We start from the raw sequence: 9,192 nt of genomic DNA on the forward strand, positions 1-9,192 counted from the left end.
AAGTTGTCGGCTTTCTAATCCTATTTTTGCTATTTCCATAGCAAAGGAGGCTTACTTTTAATAAACTATTCCTTATATAAATCACGGTTTTTTTTTTTTTTTCCCGAATCAATGTCCTCAATGGTTAAGTAGTTATTTAAAGTAAATGACTTTGGTTCCAGTAATCATTTGGTTCTAGTAAATGGACATGGTATAGGATTTTTCCTTCTGAATTCTGTAAAATACCACCCATTAAAATCCCTCTTCCTCATCTCCTCTCTTAAACATTTTCCCCAAATCCACATTTTATAGCACAGAAGGATACCAGACACCATGTGTGTTGATAAAAGGTGAGGTTTGTAAGCCTCCTGAATCCACCATTGCTTAAAACATTGGAATGTCATAAACTAGGGCTGCTAATGAGTAGTACATCCAAAATGAGATAATTCTTACTAGTTCTATTTTCTTAAGAGTGATTAACTGGATATTCTTTTTCTTAATTCCCTTTGGTTATTGTTTCTACGTTGCTACTGAATTCCCAGGAAATAGATACTGGAGGTGGGATGGGGACATAGCCTTTGTCCAGCGAACATGCTGGGAGTTCTGAATATTTTCAGGCTCCTTTGGACATTTGTGGGTGAGCAGATGTTACATGTTTTCAGGTGTCCTTTATTTCCAACTGAAGACTATCCAAACTCTAAAAGCTCATGAGGATATCTAATGTTTTTTCTTGAACATAACTGGAAGACCTTGACCCCTGCCAGTTCATTAGAAAATAAACTACTAGTGTATGTTGATATCTTTACAAACCACCTGATTTTTGAGTTCTACTTCTGGTGCCTTGGAAAAGTCTGCTACTTATCAAGAGTGATCAATCTTGATTCCTAAAAAGCTGTGGTTGGAAATCTAATGGTAATGTGTTATGGATTGGCTTTTTGTATTATTAAATTGCAAGCAGAGGCTGGGCACAGTGGCTCGCTCCTATAATCCCAGAACTTTGGGAGATTGAGGCGGGAGGATCACCTGAGGTCAGGAGTTTGAGATCAGCCTGGAAAACATGGTGAAACCCCATCTCTACTAAAAATACAAAAATTAGGTGGGTGTGGCAGTGCACACCTGTGATCCCAGCTACACAGGAGGCTGAGGCAGGAGAATCACTTGAACCTGGGAGACAGAGATTGCAGGGAGCTCAGATTGTACCACTGCACTCCAGCCTGGGTGACAAAGCAAGACCGTCTCAAACAAAAAATTGTGAGCAGATATCATCCCCCCAAAAATGATGATCTGGAGTCTATATTCAAGTAAAAGCCTTGTGATGACATGGGTTTTTGACTTAAGTGACCATTCATACCATGAGTAATTGATGACTCAAAAATAAGAACACAAACTTCTCCTTTTAACTAAGGATTTACTTGACAACCAAATACTGGCAAATTCAACACTGCATCTACAAAATTACTTTTGCATGTAATTTGACCCAACCAAACTTTAAACTCTGAATCTCTACCCTAAACCATTCAGAACATTTTGGCAATTGCATGATTAGAGGTATTAGGCTTTCACTGTATACTTTGATGTATAATGGGTGAGAATTTGATTGAAAAATAGAAGTAAAGGATACTTTCAAGATTTACCACTGGAATTGCAAATATAATTAAGCCAAAAGTCTGTTCTATGACTTTTCTTCCCACTATTTATGACTCAGAGTAATGAACCATGAATGAGGGAATGTGAATTGAGTTAGTGCTTCCTGATCTTCAAGGATAAGCTAAAAAGGCAACTTAATATTTCTGGGTAATCAGTAGAAATAAGAATAGTGTGGGATAATAATCATTAGCGCTTACAGTGCTTAGCTTGTTATGTACCAGCAGTGTGCTAGTTCTTTGTGTGGATTATCTGACTTAACCTTCACAATTGCACCACTATGCAGTTTCTTTGGTTATTTCCATTTTATAAATGAGAAAACTGAGGTCCAAAGAGTTTAGTAAAGATACTGGGCCGCTGGGCTCTAGAGCCCATCTTTTAAGCACATTAATTAATTAAAGAAAAGTATGCCCAGTGACAGGGCCAAAGGGGATGGGGATAGGGAAGTAGAAGGCTATAAATTCTTCAGAAGATTAACAAAAAAGAATATAAATAAGGCCGGGTACGGTGGCTCACACCTGTAATCCCAGCACTTTGGGAGGCTGAGTAGGGTGGATCACAAGGTCAGAAGTTCAAGACCAGCCTGGCCAACACAGTGAAACCCCATCTCTACTAAAAATACAAAAAAATTAGCTGGGCATGGTGGCAGGCACCTCTAATCCCAGGTACTCAGGAGGCTGCTGCAGGAGAATCCCTAGAACCCAGGAGGCGGAGGCTGCAGTGAGCTGAGATCATGCCACTGCACTCCAGCGTGGGTAACAAGAGCAAAACTCTGTTACTTACACACACACACACACACACACACACACACACACACACACACACACACACACACACACACAGAGTCTATCTGCAAAGGAACTCGGAATTGAACGCTTCCTGAAAAGTGTGCCTCTAACTTTGCAGTTTTGTAGGGCAATTACAAAAACAAGAACTGCAGAAAGAACCTGACAGTCTTTAAGATTGCCCGAGAAGTCTTTAAAACACATTAATATAATTAGAAGTCATATCACAATTATATGCAAACAGGTCACTTGTGTGTCACATATCTTGGCTAGTACTGAATTCAAGCTTGGTTTCCAATGAAGGGGCAAAGTTATTCAACATGGTTAGTGTGAGAAAGACTGATGATGTACAGCAACTGTCGACCTTGACCTTGATGAGCTGTCAGGAATAGGAGCAGCTCAGCTCTAAGAAGTTAAGATACACCATACAGAACATTCTTTCTAATGCCATCCAGATTCCTCCTCCTCCTTCTACATGTCCGCTCATGCTCTGTGCCACTTCAGACATTACCTAGCTCTGGTCTTCTTTTTCCTTTCTGAACGCCCTAGTTTTTTTTAAAAAGAAGGTGTTACTTTGGCAATTGTGCTTTCTGGAATCTTTTAGTCTTCCACTCTTCTCCTTTCTTATCTTGCAGTATCATTGTCCAGTGTATAACTCTTACAAAGAGTAATACAAAGAAAGAAACTTGTTCTTTGTATAAAGCAGCAAGAACCTTGTTTTCTTTCTATTAATCTGATTCCTTTAGACCCCGCCCCCTTGCCTGTGCCACATGGGCAGCCGTCCTCTGTAAGTTTCTTTGGAAGTCGTCTCAGAAACAATGTCTGGACTGCGGATCTACATACAGTTAACACCCAGCTGCTCCTCACATTTGTACTGAATAGGAATGAAGCCACTTGTTTTCATCGTTACTGTGCTTCCTTCAGCGTAATATTTACCTTTTAATCTAAACATGTACATTCTTTCCAATCTTTCTGGATCCTTGGGAAATACTAAAAGGATTTTCACTGAGCAGAATGTTAGGCAAAGTGTGTGAAATGGGTTCAAATAAAATGAAAAATGCATTCAGATATTTACTCTGAACTTTCAACAAAACATGAATTTTTGAGTTCTCCATCTACACGTGTTTCTACACTGGGGGAATGCCAACGAAGTAAAGGACTCAGTGCTGGCACTCAAGGTAGAGGGCAGAAAGTTTGATTAAAAAATAGAAGTAAAGAATACTTTCAAGGTTTGCTACTGGAATGGCAAATCCACATGTTTTATAGCACAGAAGTTAGAGTACAGCAGCCCCCCCGGCCCCGACCCTTCTTACTCCCAGCATGTTAAAACATGTTCTGCTAATTCCATCATGGGCATACCTACCATTATAATCTTTTAAATGGAAAGAGAAAAATTAAGAAGCAGTGTTTCATTTTAGATAGTAGAAATGTTTTTAGGTTTGCCTTTGGTCTGCGCCAGACATTTGGCTCTAATTATATACATGCATGAAGAGATGAGCCACATTCAAGAGTTTTACAGACCCTCACAATGAAAGACAGTTCCACAGTGATGTGGTTTGGCTCTGTGTCCCCACTCCAATCTCACACTGAATTGTAATAGTCCTCATATGTCATGGGAGGGATCCCGTTGGAGGTAACTGAATCATGGGAGCAGGTCTTTCCCATGCTGGTCTCATGGTAGTGAATAAGTCTCACGAGATCTGATGGTTTTATAAAGGGGAGTTCCCCTGCACATGCTCTCTTGTCTGCTGCCATGGAAGACATCCCTTTGCTTTTCCTTCGTCTTCTGCCATGATTGTAAGGCCTCCCCAGCCATGTGGAACTATAAGTTCATTAAACTTCTTTCCTTTATAAATTACTCCAACTGGGTATGTCTTTACTATCAGCATGAGAACACAGAGACCATTCAATGGAGCCAATGGGATAGGCCCCAGCTTGTGCCTTGGAACTGGTCTGACCTAGGGATCAAGAACATGTCCACAATTCAGGGGGAATGAGGATGGAAGAGGGTAGCCATATGAGAGAAGTGCCAGGTTAAAAACCAGGTAAAAGACTCAGGACTCACCTATGAGCTAGTTAGAGCGCCTTACCAATGTGTATGTAACTGAAGCCAAATACCTGGCACAGACCAAAGGCAAATATAAAAACACTTCTACTATCTAAAAGGGAGCATTGCTTAATTTTTCTTTTCATTTTAAAGATCATAATGGCAGGTATGCCCGTGAGGGGATTAGCAGCATGTGTCCAACATGCTGTGGGTGGGGGTGCTGTACCCTAACTTTATATGCCCACAAGAACTGAACTCTGGATGGAGACTTGCACTATCCCCACATGGCTACACTTTTCCTGGGGAGCCAATGGTTTAGGCCTCAGTTGGAACTCACCAGTTCTTTATGGAACCATTTTTCACTGCAAGGGCCTGCAAAACTCTCCCCTACCCATTTGCTTAAACTCTTCAGGAGGATATCCTCCAGTATCAGACTGACAGTCCTCATCAAAAACTGCTCCACATACCCAAAGCAGGGAAAAATATTTATTTTTCTTCCCAGCAAATCTTCCTGGAGATAATGAATGTTATAATCATTTTTGCTCCCCCTTTGCCCTGTCTGCTAGGAAGTTCAGGTCCCAGTTTTGCTCAACTGCTTCACGTAACTGTTCTCCTTCCTCCTACTTTTTATATATGGCTTTAGCACTCATCCTGACAGAATGGTTTAATGTGTTTGTGTACTTACGTTTCATTGTAAGCTTCTTATAAGAAGCCCTGAACAGCGCATACCTGTGCCTCTGCTTATTATGCAATGGTCAAGTTCCATGGTTCTGGTTCTGAAGTTAGGAAAATGTCTCAAAGGGGAGTGTATTCCCCAATATCTAACCAACCCATATTTATCTAACCAACCCATTTATATCTAACCAACCCATAAATATGTTGTTGTGGTCGGCAATGGAGATGGTGGTAGCTAAGGAAAGGTGGAAATAATGAAGAATGAAGGAGTTACTAAATACTTTGAATATGGTAAGAAATCTTTTAGCATATTGTCAGAGAAATTACATGGCCATAGATTAGTTACCCAGATTGGAAAACTTAAACTTCAGGAAGCAAACTCCCTTTGAGATGAACCAGGCTTGGTTTTCCTTTGTTTTATTAACACTGGCTTCATCCAGCATTTACAATGCATCTAGCAAGCTGAATTGGCTACAGGACCAATTTAGAAGCTCTGCGTTATGTCTTTGAACACCTTAATGTTGACATAAAATCTATAATTCACAATTTCAGGATATGCTTCTTGCAAGGAAGAGAGGAGAGCCTCCTCACAGGGGCTAAACAACAATGCAAGAGTTCAAAAGGGTTGAAGATGCCCTGTGGGTATTTGGATTGGCACTCAAAAACTCACGGATGCTCACGATTGCTTATCTGACTTATCTAAACTGCTGACGTCAAAAGAATTAGGCTAGAAATCTTATGATTACAGCTTTTCTTGTGATCTTTTCTGGTATTTCCTGTTTCCTGTGAGGCCAAATATACTTCGAGAGAGGGTTATTTTATGGCATTTCACTGTTTCTGTCTCAGCTAGATCCAAAGGTACAGAGAACATGGAGTAAAAATAATTAAGAATAACATCAGAAATCTCTGCCTGCCCCCACTCCCCTTACTCACTGACATTTCTTTTTAAGCATCAAAAAAATTTCTGCAATGGTTCAGAGTAGGATCATATTTTTAATGGAACAAGGTCTATTGTTGATTTAAAAGAAGAAGCCACTTCAATTGTATTTCTAACTATTGCCTTATTTGGGTAGTCATAAGCAGATAGGCTCTGAACGGCATTAGCAGGCAGCCCGGGAAGGCTCCGAGAGGAGGAGGAGAAAGTTTCAGAGGATAAAAGAGGAAAAATGGCCATCAAAGACTGCACTGTTCCTTTGGGGCTACAAACATCTTATAGAAACAGGAAAGGAAAACAAACGATGGGGGCTGGGCCTGTCCAGTTTACAACATCTTGCCTAAAGGTAGCTAAATCTTCAACTCGCTTTCTGAGCACAGGCCTGAATCATGGTCACCACTACCTCTGCAAAGAGCCTGAGGCATTGAGAGGCTGATTCTCAGTAGCTTATGGGTACATGTACCACAGACCCAAGCTTCAATAGCCATTTGCAATGGCCCTGCCTGAAATTCTACCTCCAGGCAACAATGCAGAAGGCAGCAGAACTCCTGAACAGGACCACAGTAACATTTTATTTATATTGATTAAGCAACCAGCAGCTACCAGCTCTATCTTACCTATAACTTTGTTAACCTTGTAATCCTGGTTAAATTCTCACCTCTGGGATTTTTTTTTTCTGGTGAATGTCTATCTCTTTAGTACATTGCAGGCAATGTTGATGGAAAAATTCACAAAGAGAGGGCTTGGGACTTGCCTAGACAATTTCTAATGTAAGTTTGAAAGCAAGAAAAATGCACATAAACATATCACGTGCACGTTTACATGTAGACATCTAACTCTTGCTCGTGGAAAAATGGACACCACACACTTACGTAATGCCGTCACAGAGACGTTAAGTACTTGGGAGTGAAAAGGACAGAAAATTGGATTTAGAGAGATTGTCATGTTGGAGAAGCCTTGGCTGGAGTTGGGCAGCTTCAGGGTTAGACCATGACCGGCAGCGTGGCTGAGTCAATGGCATGGCTGGATGTCAATAGACCTCAAGTTGGCCCCTGTGCAGTCAATAACTAGCTCTCTGCCCCAGGTATGTTGTGTAACGTCTGTGGAGTCTCAGCTTTCTCATAAAAAAAGATTGCAGTGATTTAACTAGATAATCTCAAAGACCCATTTTCATCATCAAATTCAATGGAAACTAACTTTTACTGTTCCATTTAAAGATTTTCAGTGGTTCTACAAGAGTTAAGGTTTCTTGTCCATATGTAGTCTGTTCACACTAATATCTTTCTCTGTTTTCCACTCTTCTTCACTCCTAACACTGTGCCAAGGGAATTTGACTAATCTCCATTCTCAATCATTTCCTGTGCTTCTTTGTCTTTGTACCTATGTTCATGTTTACTCCCTCACCAAATTTCTCACATCTGGTTGAGATCTTAACCATCATAAAGACTTAGTTGTAATGATCAGTCCAGCACAGAGCCTTCCTGGGTCAACCTACAAAGGGTCAGTTAATGCCCAATCCCCACAGAGTATCAATCACACTTGGTTTGTTTTTGAGTACGTAACTTGATCGCACTACATTATAAACCACATTAAAAAATCATACTTTTCTGAGTTTTCTCATCCATCCAGTGGTATCTAGTGTTGGAAGAATTGTTTGCTCAGAAAAAATGGAGGGCCAGTAGGGTGGCTCACAACTGTAATCCCAGCATTTTGGGAGGCAGAGGCAGGAGGATCACTTGAGGCTAGGAATTTAAGACCAGACTGAGGAATGTAGCAAGACGATGTCTTTAAAAAACAAAAAAAAATTAGCTCGGCATGGTGGTGTGCATCCATAGTCCCAGCTACCTGGGAGGCAGAGGAGGGAGGATTGCTTGAGTCCAGGAGTTCAAGGCTGCAGTGAGCTGTGATTGAGCCCCTGTGCTCTAGCCTGGGTGACAGAATAAGACCTCATCTCAAAAACAAGCAAACAAACAATCAAACAAAACAGGCCATCTAAGGACTAGAAGAAATATGAGTTGGCAATGTAAGAAGGATAGACTGCTCTGAGACTGTGGGGATAAACTGTGCTCTGCATTTGGGGAAGAGATAGACATGACTGTCACAGCAGGTCTAGATGGAAATATAAATCCTTCATGATAGGATGATACCATATGTCAAGGGCTTTGGTTTGATTATTTCTATATTACTTCTTGTGGCTTTGTGTAAAATATATAGCACTTGGGAAATTTTGTTTGTAAGTTGAAGGGAAAATATTCAGCATCTCAAAATTTTTCAGCATCTTCCAAATATGGTCAATGAATGCCACTTACGGTTATACATATTCATTAATATGCTCAACCAAACTCGACCTCTCCACCAGCCACTGTGACTAGAATGATCTTTCTAAAGTGTAAAATTTATCATGTCACTTTGCACTAAAATTGTTTGAAGTTTTCTTATGGGCTAGAGGATAAACTCCTTAGAAAGACAGATGAGGCTGTTGGCAACCTGACCCCCAGGCTATCTTTCTAACCTTATCCTAGCCCTTCCCTGATTCACTTTATACCCCACAACTTGGCTTTTCCTGAAACGTCTCGCATTTGGTCCTATGTTTCCTTATCCTATAGTGTCTTCCATCTTTTCTTCATTTGGAGAAATGTAACTTACCTTAAATGGTACCTTAAAAAAAAATCACTTCCTTTTTTTTTTTTTTTTTTTTTTTGATGGAGTCTTCCTCTTGTCGCTCAGGATAGAGTATAATGGTATAACCTCAGCTCACTACAACCTCTGCCTCCCGGGTTTGAGTGATTCTCCTGCCTCAACCTCCAAGTAGCTGGGATTACAGGCACCTGCCTCCATGCCTGGCTAATTTTTGTATTTTTAGTAGAGACAGGGTTTCACAATGTTGGCCAGGCTGGTCTTGAACTCCTGACCTCAGGTGATCCATCTGCCTCCACCTTCCAAAGTGCTGGGATTGCAGGTGTGAGCCACCATTCCCAGCCCATCACCTCCTTTCTTGACACCTCCTTTATCACCATCATACAGACAGAATTAACCACTCTCTTATGTGTCGACAGTTGGCACAGACTTTGTGTATGTACATTTAGTGTATCATGTATCATATTTATGTATCTGTCTATCTACCTACC

General features: G+C 40.8%; 1 protein-coding gene across 3 annotated transcripts in view; it reads right to left on the reverse strand.

Annotated features, from left to right (window-relative positions):
* The window catches only part of PDE7B (phosphodiesterase 7B), a 326,468-nt gene that overhangs the window by 128,424 nt on the left and 188,852 nt on the right, over positions 1-9,192 (reverse strand). The gene's annotated exons all lie outside the window — the stretch shown is intronic.

This window comes from Sapajus apella, unplaced genomic scaffold (genome assembly GCF_009761245.1).
Source record: "Sapajus apella isolate SASKATOON/1434 unplaced genomic scaffold, GSC_monkey_1.0 scaffold6, whole genome shotgun sequence".
In the NCBI taxonomy this organism is placed as follows: domain Eukaryota; kingdom Metazoa; phylum Chordata; class Mammalia; order Primates; family Cebidae; genus Sapajus; species Sapajus apella.